The sequence below is a fragment of the Elephantulus edwardii genome, unplaced genomic scaffold (assembly GCF_000299155.1).
Source record: "Elephantulus edwardii isolate Elephantulus edwardi_28Jun2011 unplaced genomic scaffold, EleEdw1.0 scaffold00391, whole genome shotgun sequence".
NCBI classification, from domain to species: Eukaryota; Metazoa; Chordata; class Mammalia; order Macroscelidea; family Macroscelididae; genus Elephantulus; species Elephantulus edwardii.
This window is the reverse complement of record NW_006400141.1, coordinates 1,348,808-1,368,301: the sequence shown is the minus strand read 5'-3', so window position 1 is coordinate 1,368,301 and position 19,494 is coordinate 1,348,808. Positions and strand designations below refer to the sequence as shown.

General features: G+C 39.8%; 1 non-coding gene across 1 annotated transcript; it reads right to left on the bottom strand.

Moving 5' to 3' along the window:
• Positions 1 to 8,181: 8,181 nt before the first annotated feature.
• On the bottom strand, positions 8,182 to 8,255 carry TRNAN-GUU. The gene has a single exon. It is a non-coding gene; the product is annotated as a tRNA-Asn (tRNA).
• Positions 8,256 to 19,494: the final 11,239 nt, after the last annotated feature.

Below are 19,494 nucleotides of genomic sequence, written 5' to 3'. Positions count from 1 at the left end.
TAATTGGGATGCGAGTGTCAGAGACAGTGCGATTGGCACAGGACAGAGCGGAGTTTAGGGCTGTTGTACATAGGGTCGCTATGAGTCGCAAGTGACTCGATGGCACATAACAACAACAACAAGAAGTCACATGAAAGGAGCTTGTCCGTCTTTCTCCCAAGGAGCAACTGGTAGAATCAACCCTAATGCCTTTGGATTGCAGCATAGTTTCTTTTGGGGAATAGACTGCGATACCTTTCTCTGTTGGAGTGGCTGGTAGCTTTGAATCACTCAGCCAATTTGGATAGGCAGTTGAATGCTCACCCATGTACCACCAGGGCTCCTGACTCTCCCTTAGCTCTTGTTACTGTGCCTTTGCCACTGGCACACTGTAAGCTCTCATCACTGTATTAAACTATTCCATTTCAATGGATGTGAATTCCTTCATTCTGTGTGCTCAGGTAAAAATGGTGAAATAGACCCTTTCTGTGAATTTATTCTTTGTATAGATTATTGGTACATGATCTCATTAGTAATTAACTGAAAAATGTGTGACAGCATATAATAAATAGCATATAGCTCTTAGTGCTTTAAGTGTTACAGGACAGGCCATTATCATAAGACGTTTAAGAAATTGATAAATAGATGGTTGGCTATCTGGGAAGATCTGCAAGGGCCTCTGTGGAGCCAGTCTATGATCATAGTCTTCAGAAATGGTTCAGTCTGCACCCAAGTTCTCAGGTAGATCATTTCCTGAAAATTGAACTGGGAAACAGCAGTGAAAGAATCAGTTGTGCTTCTAGAATTTTAAATAGGACTGCCTCCAGGGAGTATTGGATTTGACCTGTTGAAAAGGTTGGACAAGGCTGAGGAGACAGGTCAGACACAGAAGATGGCTCTCAGATTCTTTCACACGTGGGGTTAGGTGCCCTTGAGTCGCTTGCGACTCATAGCGACCCTGTATCCAACAGAACTATACCCTGCTCTATCCTGTGCCAATCTTACAGTCTCTGACACATCTACCCCCATTACTTCAGTCCCTGAGTCAATCTGTCTCACTGAGGGTTTTCCTGTCTTGCGCTGTCCTTCCACCCTCAAGTTCGATGTCCATCTCCCAGGACTGGTCCCTCGTTGCAACATGTCCAAAGTATGTCAGATGAAGTTTCAGAATCCTTGCTTCCAAGGAGCAGCCTGATTTCACCCTCCGGGATGAACCTGTTCATTTTCTTAGCAGTCCGTGGTATATTTAATACTCTTATCCAGCACCACAGCTGAAAGGCATCAATTCTCCTGTCATCCCTAGTCATTGTCATACATGTTAGGGCTTAAATAACAGAGTTCAGCACACAAATAGCTTGGAAGGTTGCAGAGAAGCAGTGCATCTGGGAGGAGCTGAAAATTGATGTTTTACAGTCTTTTTGTTATGTGCTCTTGAGTCGCCTGTGTCTTACAGTGACCCTATGTACAACACCTCTGAAGCCTTTATTGTCCTGAGCCAGTGTCACTGACCCCGACACAACTACCACCATTGCTCCAGTTACTGTGTCAATCCATCTCATCTGAGATCTTCCTCTTCTGTGCTGTCCCTCTGTCCTTTTAAGCATGATGTCCTCCTTCAAGGACTGATCCCTTCTGGCCTCGTGTCCAAAGTATGTGAGATGGAGCTTCAAATCTTAACCTCCAAGGAGAAACTTGGTTTCATCCTCTTGAAGACAGACTGATTTGTTTTCTTCACAGTCCATGATATGTTCAAGACTCTTCTCCAGGACCACAACTCAAAGGCATCAATTATTTTTCTGTTATCCTTAGTCATTGTCAAGCTCGCTTATGCTTGGTTTTACAGTATGATGAGAAATTATACACAGTATCATATGGGTTAAAACATTGATAAACACTGCTAATGTAGTACAGGAAATGGTAGAGTCTTATTGTAATTATGCTGTTCTCTGTGTTACCTCTTTATATTTCTCTATCACCAGTTGTCATTATCCATATGTTCTTTGGGTAAAGTGGGTTCACTCACTCTTTTGTCCTGGCTTTAAAAGAACTATGTTACAGTATTAATTTGATAGATATATTTGAGAGAATAAATTATACAAGTAAACATTTATGATCATGGTGTAAAAGTTCCCACAACCCACATGTCTCATACCCAGCACACAAATGCTTTGTGTGATAGTGTAGCTGAATCTTAGGAGCTCCATAATCTGGCTTCTGTGCTCATTTCTTAGGAGTTTGTTTCATGTGGATTGTTCCTCAGTTCATGATGTGTCCAAATGAGCCAGCAAGGCTAGTGCTGGAATTTGATAAATTGGCAAAGCCCTTAATCTGTCATAATTCTCAGTTTCATTGCTACTTTTGCTCAATTAAGAGAATACTAAGATGAGAAACTTTTCTCCCCATAGTTTAGAGTTAAAAAAACACCCAAACTAACCTACAACCAGGAGAGAATAAAATAGATGAACGGGATCTTCTAAGAATCAAATTCCTGTACACATCCCAAAACTTTTCCAAGAAGGGTAAAAAGGAAAGCCACAGACTGGGGGAAAAATAGTGACATGTCAGCACATAACAACAACTCCAGCACCTCAACAAGATAAACAATCCAATAGCAAAATGGGCACAGACTATGAACTAACACTTCACCAAAGAAGACATTCAGATGGGGAACAAACGTGAAGAAATGTTAAAAATCCCTGGCTCTTAAGAGAGATGCAAATCACTGGTGGATTTGAATTGCACATCTTTGACGGGGCAGTGCATTTTTTTACCTCTTTGCCCTTAATTTTATCAAAATAATTTGGTTTACCTGTTGATGGGGGATTACTATGTAGCTTCCACATGATATTACATCCATGCATTTTGTGGAGCACACAGTTCAAACCATGACAGTCCCCTCATCATATGTGCTGTCGAGTCGTCTCTTACTCATAGCAGCTCTGTGCACAACAGCTCTAAACTCTGCTCTATAGTGAGCCAATCTCACTGCCTCCAATCCACCTACCCCCATTCATCCAGTTACTGAATCAATCCATCTCATCTGGAGTCTTCCTCTGCTGCACCATCCCTCTACCTTTCCAAACATGATGTCTGCTCCAAGGTCAAGTCCTTCCTGACCACGCAAAGTATGTGAGACAGAGCTTAAAAGGGTAAAATGTGCAACAATGAATTAATGAAAATCTAACTTCTCTGTAAATGTTTGTTAAAATCACAATTGAAATACAATTTTATTTTTAAAAAAAGTACTTTTAGCTTCCAAAACTGTGAGAAAATAAACTTTTTAAATAAAAAAAAAGAGAAGCAAAACAGCTGGCAAAGTTCAACATAGCAGCAAACAACAAACGCTGGTGAGGTTGTGGAGAAACTGGAACCCTTATTCACTGTTGGTGGTAGTGTAAAATGGTGCAATCACTCTGGAAGGCAGTATGGCACTTCCTCAAAAAGTTGGAAATAGAAATACCATTTGACCCAACAATTGCACTACTGAGAATATACCCTAAAGAAACCAGAACTGTCACCCAAACATATATATATATATGTTTACATATACATATGTAAACATATATATATGTTTACATATACATATGTAAACATGTATATATGTTTATATATATAATGTATACACACACACACACACACACACACACACCAATGTTTATTGCTGCGTTGTTCGTAAGAGTAAACCCAAGTGCCCATCAACAAATGAGTATGTTCATACAATGGAATACTACACAGCACTGAGAAACAAGGAACTCATAAAATATTACACAAAATATGTGACTCTGGATGACATGCTGAGTGAAATATCTCAGTCACGAAAGGACAAATACTCCATAATGCCACTGTTATAAAACAGGACTGACATGGGAGTTGGGGGAAAACTAAGAAAAGAGGGGATTAAATAATGAAAACTGCATTAACATAGATGAGAGAAAGAACTGTCTAAAAGAAATATATGATTAGGTATTATTTGCATGACAACAGTCCAGAATAAGAGGTGCATAGCAAAGTGGACTGGGGGAGGGGAGAAAGGGAGGAAATTATGCAACAATGAAATAATCTTTTTAAAGAGAAAAGTGAACTAGGGAGGGAGACAGTAGGGAGGAAAATGTGCAACAATGAATGAATGGAAATCCAAGTTTTCTGTAAACTTTAGTTAAAATATCAATGAAAAAAATTTAAAAGGGAAAACCAAACGAACATATTAGAGATTAGTAAAACTTTCTTGAATGAATGAATGAAATTGCAATCCCAGGGTGGGTGGCATTAGTTATTGTTATACCCACCTGAATTAAAGAACTATCTCAGGAACAGATTTGAGGCCTTGATTACAAATGAGCAAAGGTCAGATGAGTTGTGGGAGGATATCAAGAATATTACCCATGAAGAATGCAAAAGGTCATTTCAAAGACAAAGGAGAAAGAAAAGACTGAGATGGATATTGGAAGAGATTCTGAATATTGCACTACAGCACCGAGAAGATAATGCAAAGGAAAGAAATCAAGAAGTTAAGGAGCTGGACAGAAGATTTCAAAGAGCAACTCAGGAAGACAAAGTATTATAATGAAATGTGAAAAGACCTAGAGTTGGAAAATCAAAAAGGTTGAACTCACTCAGAATCAAAAGAAAATGGAAGGAGCAAGCAGAATCACTGTATCAAAAAGAACTGTCTGACAATAGAAGAATTTCATGAAATAATTTATGTTCAATAGGCAATGATGATGGAGGAAGTCCAAACTGCTCTGAAGGAATTGGCAAAATACAAGGTCTAGGAATTGGTGGAATATCAATTGACATATTTCAATAAACAGGATGCTGCCCTGAATTTGCTCATCAAGCTATGTCAAGAAATCTGGAGGACAACCACCTGGTCAACTGACTGGAAGAGATCCATATTTATTCCCATTCCAAAAGAGGTGATCTAATAAAGTGTGGAAATTATAGAATGTTATCACTAACATCACATACAAGCAAATCCTGCTGAAGATTATCCTAAAGCAACTGGAATAGTACATCCACAGAGAACTACTAGAAATACAAGCTGAATTTAGAAGAGTCCATGGCACTAGGGAGATCTTTGCCAATGTCAGATGGATCTTAGCCAACAGCAGAGAGTACAAGAGGAATGTCTGTCTGTGTTTCATTGCCTATGCAAAGGCATTTGTGTGAACCACAGTAAACTGTAGCTAGCCTTGAGAAGAATGGGAATCCCAGAATATCTGATTGTGCTCATGTGAAAACTATACGTGAGTCAGGATACAGTCATCAGAACAGAGCAAGGAAACACTGCATGGTTCAAAATAGGGATAGGAGTGCATCAGGGATGTATCTTGTCTCCATAACTTTTCAATTTATATGCAGAGCACATTATTCAAGAGGTTGGACTTTATGAGGAGGAATGTAACATCAGGAATGGAGGAAGACTCATCAACAACCTGAGTCATGCAGGTCACACACCCTTGTTTGCTGAAACTGAAGGCATGACACATTTGCTGCAGAGTGTCAAGGACTGTAATTTGCAATACGAATTGAAATTCAACATCAAGAAAATGAAGATTCTCACCAGTGAGCCAATTGGCAGCATCATGATAGATGGAGAAGAGATTGAGATTGTTAACAACTTCAGCTTGGTTGGTTCCACAATCAACACTCTTGGCAACCAACAGTCAGGAAATCAAAAGATGAATTGCATTAGGAAAATCTGTTGTCAGAGACTGCTCCAGAGTTCTGAAGAGCAAGAATGTCATTCTAGAGACTAAGGTGGGCCTGAGCCAGGCCACGGTCTTCACAATTATTTGCTATGCATAGAGAGCTGGACAGTGACCAAGGATGACAGAAGAAGAAATGATGCTGTTGAATTGTGCTGGAGAAGAGTATTGAACATACCATGGACTGCCAAGAAATCAAATAGGTTTGTCTTGGAGAGGGTAAAACCAAGCTGCTCTGTGGAGGCAGAATTTTGAGACTCTGTCTCACATATTTTGGTTATGCAGCCAGGAGGGACCACTGGTCTTTGAAGAAGGATGCTTGGAAGGGTTGAAGAATAACACAGAAAAGGAAGACCCTGGATGAGATGGATTGACACAATAACTGGTGTAATGAAGGTAGGTGTGTCAGAGACAGTGATATTGGCTCTAAATAGAGCTGAGTTCAGAGCTATTGTGCATAGGGTTGCTATGAGTTATAATGGACTTGATGGCATAGAACAACAACAGCAATAAAAATACTCAAGGCTCAGCCCCTCAGGCTCTTTTCTAAGTAATTTTGCTGCAAGAGCTTATACTAGCAGTCAAGCAAGTTGGGTAAATCACAGACTAAAAAGGGGGGAAAATTAGAGCAAGCTGGGTTTATTAGGAATGTCAAATTGAAAGTTCCTGCTGTGATGTGTTCCAGGCAGCTTCTTTGGTCCCCAGGCCATGATGTGAACACATGAATAAGAGAAGGAAATTTCTTCTTGCCTCCGTACTTGCTGTCCAGAATTCAAATTTTATATATCCATCATGTCAAAAGTGCTTCTCTCGAATAATCATAGTCTCCAAAAGTGGCATAGTCTGTAGCAAGTTCCTCTGCTAACCAAAAGACCTCCAGGTTATTAAATTCACTATTGACTCCAAGGGACCAGGAAAGTCTCTTCTCATCAAGATCTACAGCCTTGAAAACCTTGTAGAGAATTGCTACAGTTAACTTGGGAGGACCAGATACCAGCAGGCCTGCTCATGGTGGACAGTTTTCATTGCAACCTTCTAGTCAGATACTTCAAAGGAAGATATGATGATCTACTACTGGAAAAATTGGCTAATGAAAATCTTAAGAGCAGTAATTGAATACCTTATGAAACAATTTTACCCTGACAAACATAGGGTTATCATGAGTCAAATTTGACTCACAAAAATTGGTAATTAGGTGCACAGAAGTTAAATATCTTGCCTGATAGTAAATGCCCTAGTCTGTGCAAATCTACCTTATCTTTCCCTGTGAAAACAATCCCCAAAAGTGTAATCTGATTTCTGCATTTATCAACACTGATAATACTGTCCCCCCCCCAAAAAAAATCTATGCCCATAAAAAAAAAAAAAAAAAGGAATGTCAAATTGAAAAATCACTCACCATGCCAATATCATGCAATGTGGAAACAACATTTGATAGTTCAAATTCAGTGTTCATTTTGGGCGGGGTGGGGGTGGGGTTGGGGTGTAGAATATTTTCATAAACTTGGAACAGGTGGAAAACTTAATTTAGTTAAAAAAGCTAACCCCCAAACCAACTTACCAGGTTTCTGGGGTTATAAAACTTAATAATCAGATAAGCGGCTGATGTATTCCAATCACCAGTATTCTCAGTGAGCAGTACAATACACTATGCACTCTGCCAACAGAACTCCTTGCTGGGAATTGATATAATTTTACATTCCTCTAGGCTGTATAGCCCTGGTGTACAAGTTGCCGTACAGCGGTAAATTGTGGTTGTTGCTGTGAGGCTGAACACTGTGACACGGATGTGTCAAATGCGTTAATGGTTGGCTACCCAATGCGGATAGAGAGTGGGATGGAGCTCCCTGATTAAAACAAGCTTGGAAGGAGGAGTGGCATCCACTTCTATAATATCTTGCCTCCGGAAACCCTATGAACCTGGAGCTAGGATGACAGACACCCAAGCGTCGAGGACTCTCCTTCATAGGGTCGCTATGAGTCGCCTGCGACTCCACGGCACTTAACAACAACAACAACTGATAAAATTTTTTCAAATCCAACTCTCAGTGGTAAATACTGCCAGCTGTCTTTAATATCAGGAAGCAGAAAAGGAAACCCACCAATGCCACATGTATTCAATATTACACTGATTTATACTTTTTTCTTAAGTTTCACGAAAAAATAACAGCAAACCACACCTAAAGAAAGTGGAAAGTAGAAGCTAAGAAGCTGTTTGGCGCAATGTAGTTCCTGTGGATCTTGATATAAGAGACCCTTACTGCTTTTTTACTCTACGTAGTGAACCGGCAAAATTTCAAGAAAGGAAAAGCTACAGAGATTTTGGGTTCAAAATTATGGATTTGAGCTTCTCTCTGGTGAATTTCAGTCAACTGAGTGCAGGAATATAAGAAAAAAAAATATTAGGGGAAGAGCAGAAGTAGGACTTTCACTTAAATTGTTAGGGTATCAGAACTCAATCTTTTGATTCTTTACACTTAAAACGCAAAACACCCGTCCCTGGGTGGGCTCGAACCACCAACCTTTCGGTTAACAGCCGAACGCGCTAACCGATTGCGCCACAGAGACTACAATGTGTCTACTCTTTCTTTCTAAAGTCATTGTTTCAACTTTTCCCACTCTGCGCGTTAAGCAAGCCCTCCTCCAGTGCTGCTGTTTGTGAAAACCCGCTGAAGGATCAACTCTGGGTCTGTTCCAACTCTGTGGTAACTAAACAGCAATAACATATTGAAAAACTGTCCCTCACTCTCGGATTTTCTGGTGTTTTTGTTTGTTTGTTTTTAAAAAGGAAGTTATATAGATATTATATATTGTTTTAGAGACAGAAGAGCCTCAGTGTTGATTGGGCAGGGAACCTGTTCACTATGTTGTTGTTGTTGTTATTTGCCATCGAGTCGCTTGCGACTCATAGCGACCCTATGTACAACAGCTCTAAACTCCGCTCTGTCCTGTGCCAATCGCACTGTCTCTGACACTCCCATCCCAATTATCCCAGTCACTGAATCAATCCACCTCATAGAGGGCCTTCCTCTCCTGCGCTGTCCCTCCACCCTCGCAAGCATGATGTCCCTCTCCAAGGATTGATAATCTATAACATGTTCATTATAAGTTTGAATAAAATCAGAGGAGATACATCCAGAGTTAATTTTCATTTTATTAATGGAGTTTTCTTTGATAGCTCAGTTGAGAGAGAATCCATCGGAAAGTTTTTGTGCAGATGAAGATTTGGTACATGAGAGAGGCATCAGCAACATTAGTTAGTTAGGAGGATTTAAGGCCGGCGTGCCGTGGTTATTTAACTTTGCTAACTGCATAATCAAGGAGTTATTTGCACTCTCTTCCGCTAATCAAAAGGTAGGCGTTTGAGGTCTGGCGCTCGGTGGAAAAAATAAAGGGAGTGTCCGCGCCATAATGGTTCTTAAACCAAACTCACCCCCGCGATAGGCGACCAGAACTCATTAGAAAGGAAACTCTTTGGGGCAATTCCACTCCATTGCCTGGCTGCTAAGGGTCAGAATCAAGTCATTGATAGTGCATTTCCTTATTATGTTTTCCTGACTTGTCTTCTGGTATTATGAATTTGCACGTTATTTTAGAGATCCGTGTTCGAATCCACCCCCTCATTTGCAACTTGAGGGTTTGTAATGGTTATTTTCTGCTATGATTTGAAGTGGTTTCAAGTCTCCACGAGGAAAATTACTCAGTTTTGCGGTTTTTCTCCTTCCCCCTCAGGCGGAGCCCCTAGTGGATTAAAACCGCCAGAGAGGCTCCGCCTTTCGGTTAGCAGCGCAGTTCCACTCTACCAAAGGTTTCTGTGAAGAATACTCAAAACAACCAGTCTTTCTTCCTTCCTTTCCTCCCCCCAAAAACTTTACAGATGATTTTTACATTTATCTTATATATCATAGAAAGGCAACTGAAGAATGCTATGAAAGCAATTTCTCATTCATATTTGTCTGTAACAAACCAACTCTGTTGTGATTTGGAGGATGAATTAGAGCCGGAATTTGACAAGGGCAGGGAGTCAACTCTAGTCCTGTAGAGATGGTGGGATGTGAGGTGGAGGCTCTGTAACATCAATGGAAAGAAAGAAATGCATCATTTGTAGAAACTGAACATTAACTATTTACTGTCCAGTGTTTGATTTCTTGAGTCTTGTTACCATGGCTAGTGATTGTGGAGTCAAGTAAAATGAAAGCAGTGACAACTCCAAACCTTTCTCCATTTTATCATGATGTTGCATATCGACCCAGCTGTGAGGATTTTTGTTTTTTTTATGTCTCTGTGTGTTCCATACTGGAAGTGATGGTCTTAGAGCTTCATCAAACATGAAGATTTATAGATTTTGAAACTCTGTGGGACAGTTCTACTCTGTACTATGACAGGGAGCCATTTTGAAAGTCCAGTTGATTATGATATTTGCAAAGTTAAAAATTGTTCACAAAAGTGGAATTGCTTAGTCTCAGTAAATTTGAACTCTCACCATCACTACCTTTTAGCATCACCGAGAGACAACTCTTCCCTGGTAAAGCAAACTCATTACACACTGCTGCTGCAAGGAAAAAAGAAAAAAAAAAGTTCCTGCCAGCAGATTTTCTTAATTCAATTCATCTTTTGATTTCCTGACTGCTGGTGCCAAGAATGTTGGTTGTGGAACCAAGCAAGCTAAAGTTGTTAGCAATCTCAGTCTCTTTTTCCATCTATCATGATCCTGCGAATGGCCCAGTGGTGAGAATCTTTGTTTTCTTGATGTTGAGCTTCAATCTATATTGCAAACTATAGTCCTTGACCATTTGCAGCAAACGCTTCAGGTCCTCTTCTAGTTTTGGAAGTAAATTTGTGACATGTGCATAACACAAGTTGTTGATGAGTTTTTTTCTAGTTCTGATGCCACATTTCTCTTCATAAAGTCTAGCCTTCCAACAATCTGTTCTACACATAGATTGAAAAGAGGTGGAGATAGGATGTATCCCTGACACATTCCTTTCCTGATTTTGGACCATACAGTATTTCCTTGCTCTCTTCTGATGACTGTGTCCTGGTCCAAGTATAGGTTTTGCATGAGTGCAATCAGGTGTTCTGGGATTCTTATTCTTTTCAAGGTTAGAGATGGTTTTGGCAGTTGTATACCCTTGCATTTCCTTAGAAATTTTGTGACTTCTCTAACAATTAATATGTAAAATGAACATGAAATTTTTGAATAGCATTGAACCTAGGGATCATTTGGGAAAATATTCTAGCCAGTGAACATGTTATATCTTAACACAAGAAAGACAGCATCAGTAAATTACATGCTGCAACATTGTATGTAGTACATATAACAAAGGTTAAGAGATGCAAACAAACAAATAAAAAGCACCCAAAGATCCAAACAATCCCCTAATGGTGGTAAGCACAACTCAAACATGTTCTGAGTTGGGAATTACCTGTATGCATTTCCCCCCCAGTATCTATCTTCCAAATTTCTTGGCATAGATCAATGAGCACAGTCAGTACTGCATCTGTTTGTTGAAACATGTCAAATGTTATTTCATCGATTCCTGGGGCCTTATTTGTTGCCAAAGCCTTTAGTGCAGTTTTAACTTCTTCCTTCATTACTGTTTGTTCTTGATCATATGCTACTTCCTGAAAGTGTGTCAAAAATTCTCTTTAGTCACTAAAGAGATGCAAATCAAAATAACATCGTCTCACTCAAGCAACAATAGCAAAATTCAATACGACGGGAAATAAGAAATGCTGGTTAAGGTTGGCATTTTCACATACTGCTGGTGGTACTGTAAAATGACAGCCACTGTGGAAAAATGGTACGACATTTTCAAAAAAGTTGGAAAAGAAGTACTATTTGATTCTGCAATTCCACTCCTAGATCAGAGCTGTTGTGTGACAGACCAACTCATAGCTGAGCATCTAGCAGGTTTTCAGAGGCAGTAAATTGCGTGGTAGGAGATTGCCCATCCTTCTCCCATGTTAGGTCAGTATGCATCCTAAAAATCTGAGAAAGTGCATGAATAGACATATGCACACCCATATTCATGGTAGTATTATTCACAAAAGCAAAAAGATGAAAACAAACTAACTGCCCACCAAAGGATGAATGGATAAACAAATTAAAGTGCATGCACACAATAGTATAATATGCAATGTTAAAGAACTATGAAGAACCTGTGAAACACCTTAGAGTGTGGATGAATCTGGAGGATTTAATGCTGAGTGAAACAGTAAATAATAAAAGAACAAATATTATATGACAGACAGCAAATGTAAATATTATTACATTCAAATTAGCATTTTCAGTAATAATAGACATGGATCTCTGAGTGGATAGACAAGATAAACGGGTAGGTGTAGGAGAATGAGATTATATCCATGATCATATAGATTTGAAAATGATGTTTATTTGCTTTAAAGTTGTTGTTGTTGCTGGGGTAAGATGTGTTAATGCCAACTCTAAACCTAACCCAGAGTGCTAAAAGAACAATCTGGCTGTTTAAAGACAGATCTGCTTATTCTTTTGGAAGTGCACAGTATATTAAAAATTCTTCATCAACACCACAACTGAAAGAAATCAATTCTTCTTTGGTCTTCTTATTCATTGCTGCACTTTCACATGCGTATAAGGTGCTTGAAACCATCATGATTTGGATCAGGCACACCTTGGACCTCAAAGGGACTTCTTTGCTCTTTAAAAAGATTGCACTTTAAAAAGTTATTTGCAGTTAATTTGTCTAATACAATGTGTCATTTGGTTATTTTATTCCTGCTTACATGGAAGTTGATTGTGGTGCCAAGGAAAAGGAAATATTTGACACCTTTAATGTCTATATTTATCATGATATTGTTTCTTGGTCCAGTGGTGGCTGTTGTTATGTGCTGTCGAGTCACCTGCGACTCATAGTGACTCTATGTACGACAGCCCTAAACCCTGCTCTATCCTGTGCCAATCTAATTGTCTCTGACACATCTACCCCTATTACCCCAGTCACTGAATCAAAGACTGGTCTCTCGTTGCAACATGTCCATCGTTGCAACATGTCCAAAGTATGACAGATGAAGCTTCAGAATTCTTGTCTGCAAGGAGCAGCCTGATTTCACCCTCTCTAGGACAAACTTGTTTGTCTGCCTAGCAGTCCATGGTATATTCAATATTCTTCTCCAGCCCCACAGCTCAAAGACATCAATTCTATCATCTCTAATCCTTATCCAGCTTTCTGGTGCATAGTAAGTAATTGCAAGAATTTTTATCTCATTTTTAGGTATACTCCATACTCAAGGTTTAGGTTTCATCAGTATTTCCAGTCTCCATTTTCAGCAAGCAGAGTTGTGTCATTGCCTATCACAAATTATCATAAGTCTTCTCCCAAAGCTGATGTAATATTCTTCTTAATATTGTACAGTTTGTCAGATTACTTGCCCAGTATACAACTTGAATAAGTCCGGTAAAAATAATTATAACACATACTTTTCTGATTCAAACTATGTCGTACTCCTCCTGTTCTGTTCAAATGACTGCTTCTTGGTCTAAGGACTTGTTCTTCATGAGAACAAGTAAGTACCCTGGAATTCTCATTCTTCCCAGTGTTATCCATAATTTATTATTATTCACTTAGTTGAATACTTATGGATTGCTGTTGCTGTTAGTTGCTGTTGAGTAGAGTATGACACATATTGACCCTATGAACCCTGTTCAATCCCGTGCCATCCTTATAATTTCTGACATAGTTGAGTCATTGCTGCCGTCACTGTGTCAAATATCTGATTGAAGGTCTTCCTCTTTTTCGCTGGCTCTCCACCTTTCCAAGCATGATGTCCCTTTCCAAGGAATAGCCTCTACTGACGATATGCCCACAGCTTCACCATTTGTGCCTCTAAAGAGTTCTTTAACTGCACTTACTCCAAGACATATCTGTTTGTTCTTTTGGCAGTCCATGGGATATTCAGTACTCTTCTCCAAGACCACAGCTCAAAGACATCTATTCTTCTGCCATCCTTATTCATTGTTCAGATCTCAGACACATAGCAAGTAGTTGAAAAAACTATAGCCTCAATTAGTAATTTGGAGAGGTCTTTGACAACAGACTTTCCCAATGCAATAAATCTCCCTGATCTCCTGACTGTTGGTAGCAAGGGCATTAATTGTGGCTCCAAGTAAGATGAAATCATAGACAATTTCAATCTTTTCTCTGTCCCAATGTTGCCTTTTGGTTTAGTGGTGAGGATTTTTGTTTTCTTGATATCGAAAAGCAACCTATATTGAAGGCTGTTCTTTGATCTTCTGCAGCAAGCACTTCAAGTTCTCTTCAGTTTCAGCAAACAAGGCTGTGTGTCGTCTGAATAACCCAGGTTGTTGATGAGTTTTCCTTCTATCTGATGCCAGATTCTTCTTCATAGAGTCAAGCTTACCAAGTGATTAGCGCAGAATACAGACTGAATAAATTAAGGAGAAAGGATGCAACCCTGACGTACACCTCTTCTTACTTTAAACCATGTAATGCATCACTGGACCAATTGGCAGGATCAGGATGGATGGTGAAGAGATTGAGATAACTCACAGCTTTAGTTTTCTTGGCTCCACAGTCAACACTCTCGTCACCAGTAGCCAGGAGATTAAAAGACGTATTGCAATGGGAAAGTCTGCTGTTAAGGACCTCTCCAAAGTACTGAAGAGCAATGGTGTCTCTCTGGAGACTAAGGTGCGTTTGATACAGGCCATGGTCTTTGCTATCACTTGTTATGCATCAGAGAGTTGGACAATGACTAAGGAGGTTAGAAGGAGAATTGATAACTTTGAGCTGTGGTGCTAGAGAAGAGTATTGAGGGTACCATGGACTGCTAGAAAAACAGATTCATCCTGGAAAGGGTTAAACCGGGTGGCTCCTTGGAGGCAAGGATGCTGAGGCTCCGTCTAACATACTTTGGACATGTTGTAAGGAGGGACCGGTCCTTGGAGAGGGACATCATGCTTGGTAGGGTGGAGGGACAGCGCAGAAGGGGAAGGCCCTCTATGAGGTAGATTGATTCAGTGACTGGGGTAATCAGGATGGGTGTGTCAGAGGCAGTGCGATTGGCACAGGACAGAGCAGAGTTTAGGGCTGTTGTCCATAGGGTTGCTATGAGTCTCAAGAGACTTGACAGCACATAACAACAACAATAATGCTCCTTTGCTTTGCTAGGAAAATAACGTCTTAGGGCTAGGTATAGATTTCGTGTGAGCATAATTAAAGGCTCTGGAATTCCTGTTCTTCTCAATGTTAGCCATAATTTATTATCATGCACACAGTTACATGACTTTGCATAGTCAATGAAATACTAATAGGCATTCTTCTGATACTCTCTACTTTCAGCCATGATCTATCTGACATGAGCAATGGTAAACGTGGTGCCATGGCCTCTTCTCAACCCAATTTGAACTTCTGGCATTTCTCTGTCAATATACTATTCTAGCTACCTAAACTCAGATGGTGTATGTGCAAGATTTGTTTTGGTTTTCATGTACTTTTCCTAATTTTCTTCAGCTTCAATTTGAAGTTGCATATGGGCAGTTGGCAATCTGTTATATAGTTGGGCTCTGGACTTATTCTGACTGATGATTTTGAGTTTTTCTAGAGACATAGTTGATTTAATTCCTGTCTGTTTTATCTAGTAAAATCTAAGTGTGTGTGGTTGCTAGGTGCTATCGAGTATGACTCATAGTGACCCCATGAACAACAAATCTGAACCCTGGCCTATCCTATGCCATCCTCATCATCTCTCACATTCTTAAGCCCACTGCTGAAGTCACTATGTCAGTCCATCTCATTGAAGGTCTTCCTGTATTTTGCTGACCCTCCATCTTTCCAAGCATGATGTCCCTTTACAAGGAACAATCCCTCATAAAAACAAGTCCAAAGTGTATTAGACTAAGCTTCACCATCCTTTTCTTGTAAGATGGTTGCACTTTATCCAAAATGTATCTGCTCTTTTGGCAATCCATGGGATAATCAGTACTCTTCTTCAACACAACAACTTAAAGGCGTCAATTCTTCTCCTGACTTCTTTATTTGTTGTCCTGATCTCAGATGCACAGCAAGTGACTGGCAAGATCATGGCTTGAATCAGATATACCTTAGTCTTTAAATTGACATCACTGCTCATTAGTACTTTGGAGAAATCCTGGCTAGCAGACTTTCCCAGTGCAACATGTCTTTTGATTTCTTGGATGATGGTGCCAAGGGTGTTGCTTTTGGATCCAAGTAAGATAAAATAATTAACAATTATATATCTTCTCTATTTATTATGATGTTTCTTATTGGCCCAATGGTGAGGATTATGTGCGTAATTACTAGTTATGCTTTTTTAAAAGGGTGTTTGAATTTAGAAATTGTTGGTTGTGTGTAATTCTATCATTTGGTCTCTAGCCTCTTTTCTATCACCAAGGCCATATTCCCCCCTGCCCCTCCTCCCCCACCTCTTATCCTTATAGGGATGACAGAAGGAGAACTAATGCCTTTAATCTGTGGTGTTGGAGAAGAGTTTTGAATATACCATTGACTGCTATGAAAGCAAACAGGTTCATCCTAGAGAGGGTTAAACCAGGCTGCTCCTTGGAGGCAAGGATTTTGAAGCCATAGTTGATCCTCCAGACAGTTTTCAGAGACAGTAAATCTCACAGGAGAAGATTGCTCATCCTTCTCCTGTGGAGCAGCTGGTGGATTGGAACAAAGTGCCTTGAGATTGCAGTGAAGGTTAGTGAATCTACTCTATTGTTTCATACTGACCTATCAATACTTCTTTCCTTTTTATTACTGAGTGGTGGTGGTGGTGTTGTCAGGTGTCTTGGATTAGAATATGACTCACACCCTAGAATATGGCTCATAATCATAGCAATGAGTTAAGTTGAACCTTTTAAACTGGTTGAACCCTTAAATTATAAGACAATAAAATTTTGCTTATTACCACTATGGTATCTCTATCACTGCAGCAGGAGATAACTAAGACACCACTCACTCATTGCCATTGAATCAGAATTACCTTGTGGTAAACCGTCTAGCAGGTTTTCAGAGGGTATAAATCACATGGAAGGAGATCGCCAAACTTATTCTCATAGAGTGGCTGATGGATTTGAACTGCCTGTCATTGGGTAGACAATGAAACTCTTTATTCACTAGGCCACCAGAGTTCCTCTTGATAACTAATATAGTGAATAAAAAGGGCATGAAGGAACATACTCTTTAGAATCAACCTAGTAAGAGAAAAGGGCAGCACTTCCCCATGAATTAAGCTCTGAAGTCAAGAATGGATAGGCAAGAAGGACAGAGGGAAACAGCCAACACAGAAAAGAAGTAGGGAAAGGGCTATTTCAATGTGGGAATTTTAATGCATTTCATAAAATAGAGAGTGTATGAATTACTAAATAAAATCTTATTTTTTTCTGTAAATTTTCACTTGAATATAATAAAAACTAAGTTAGACATAAAAGAACAAAAGTAGTATAATCCCATTAATATAAAATAGAATAGGCAAATGCAAACAAACAGAAAATAGATTACTGGTTTCTAGTAGTGACTATTATATATCGAAGATATTATTAGGTCATTGAACTATACAATTATGAGTAGTAATATAAAGAAAAAATATAGGTGATAGACATGTAGATAGATAGATGATAGATAGATAGATAGATAGATAATATAGATACCTTTCACTTTTAGATGCCATCAAGTAAACTACCACTCATTGAGACCCTATCAACAAAATTGAACCTTAACTGATCCTGCACCATCCTCTTTCCTTCTGATATACTGAAGACATTGTTACAGTTCTGGACATTCCACCTTGTTAAAGGTCTTACTCTCTTCCTCTGTCTCTCAACCTTTCCCAGAATGAGGTCTGTTTTCAAGAACAGACCTCTCCTAACAAAATGATCCAAGTATGTAAGATCAAGTTTCACCATCCTTGTCTCTAAAGGAGCACCTTGGTTGGACTTCCATCAAAACAGACACATTTATTCTTTTGGTGATCTATGGGATCCAGGCCATGGTCTTTGCAACTATGCATCAGAGAGCTGGACAGTGACTAGGGGATAATAGAAGGAGAATTAATGCCTTTGAGCTGTGGTGCTAGAGAAGAGAAATGAATATCATGGACTGCTAAGAGAACAAACAGTTTCATCCTAGAGAGGGTGAAACCAGGCTGCTTCTTAGAAACAATTATTCTGAAGCTTCATCTGACATATTTTGGACATGTTGCAAGGAGGGACCAATATTTAGAGAAGGACATCGTGCTTGGGAGAGTGGAGGGACAGCACAGGAAGAGGAATACCCTCTATGAGGTAGATTGATTCAGTGACTGGGGTAATCGAGGTGGGTGTCGGAGACAATGAGATTGGCACAGGGTAGAACAGGGTTTAGGGCTGTTGTACATAGGGTAGCTATGAGTCGCAGGTATGCATAGGGTCGCTGTGAGTCGCAGGTGATTCAGAGGCACGTAACATCAACAACAACCTTATTTCAACATTTTTAAATGCTTGTGTATGTTAATGTAGTGTATGCTTGTGTATGTTAATAAGTGATCATAGTGTCACAGTACCACACTGATATTTCAGTAATTACAAAACTTCCACTTACGAATTTTCCTTAATCTGTCTTTTTTTGTTAGACATTTAGGTTATTATCTACTTTTTTCTGTCATAAATATTTCTGTGACTAATATCTTTGTATAAATAGATTTTCGTTTTTGTTTCCTTCTTCATATAAGACAACTTGTTTGGGATGAATGAACTAAAGGGCATTCATGAATCAAATGGCTCAAATATTTCTAAGTCTCTAATGGCTTGCTCTAAGGTGACTTTTCATGATGAACTTTCCTTACACTGAGGGGAGCAATCAGGGTAGAAAATCCATCTCTGGGCGCTGGGATTAGGTGTGTTGGAATTAATGAGACTGGCCCAGGATAGGGCAGAATTCAGAGCTATTGAATGTTACTATGAGTCACAGGTGACTGATGGTATACAACAACAACAACAAAATTACAAGGGAAGAAATTGCCCTTCAAGCAGTTGGTGGATATACGTTTCTTATGTATATGGGAGCTCTGGTTACCTGTTGTTGTGTTGTTGTTATGTGCTATCAAGTCATTTGCAACTCATAGCTACCCTATGTAAAACAGCCCTAAACCCTGGTCTATGTTGTGCCAATCTCATTGCCTCTGACACATCCATCCCAATTACCCCAGTCACTGAATCAATATACCTCAAAGAGGATCTTCCCCTCCTGCGCTGTCCCTCCACCCTACCAAGCATGATGTCCCTCTCCAAGGACCTGTCTCTCCTTACATCATGTCCAAAGTATGTCAGACGAAGCCCCAGAATCCTTGACTTCAAGGAGTAGCCTGGTTTAACCCTCTCCAGGATGAATCTGTTTGTTTTCTTGGCAGTCCATAGTACCCTCAAAACTCTTCTCCAGCACCACAGCTCAAAGGCATCAATTCTCCTTCTATCCTCCCTAGTCATTGTCCAACTCTCTGATGCAAAACAAGTGATGGCAAAGACCATGGCCTGTATCAGGTGCATCTTAGTCTCCAGAGAGACACCGTTACTCTTGAGTACTTTAGAGAGGTCCCTAACAGCAGACTTTCCCATTGCAATACGTTTTTTGATTTCCTGACTACTGGTGCCAAGAGTGTTGACCGTGGAGCCGGACAAACTGAAGCTGTGAACAATCTCAATCTCTTCGCCATCCATCCTGATGCTACCAATTGGTCCAGTGGTGAGAATCTTTGTCTTCTTGACATTGAGCGTCCATCCATACTGAAGGCTGCAGTCCTTGACCCT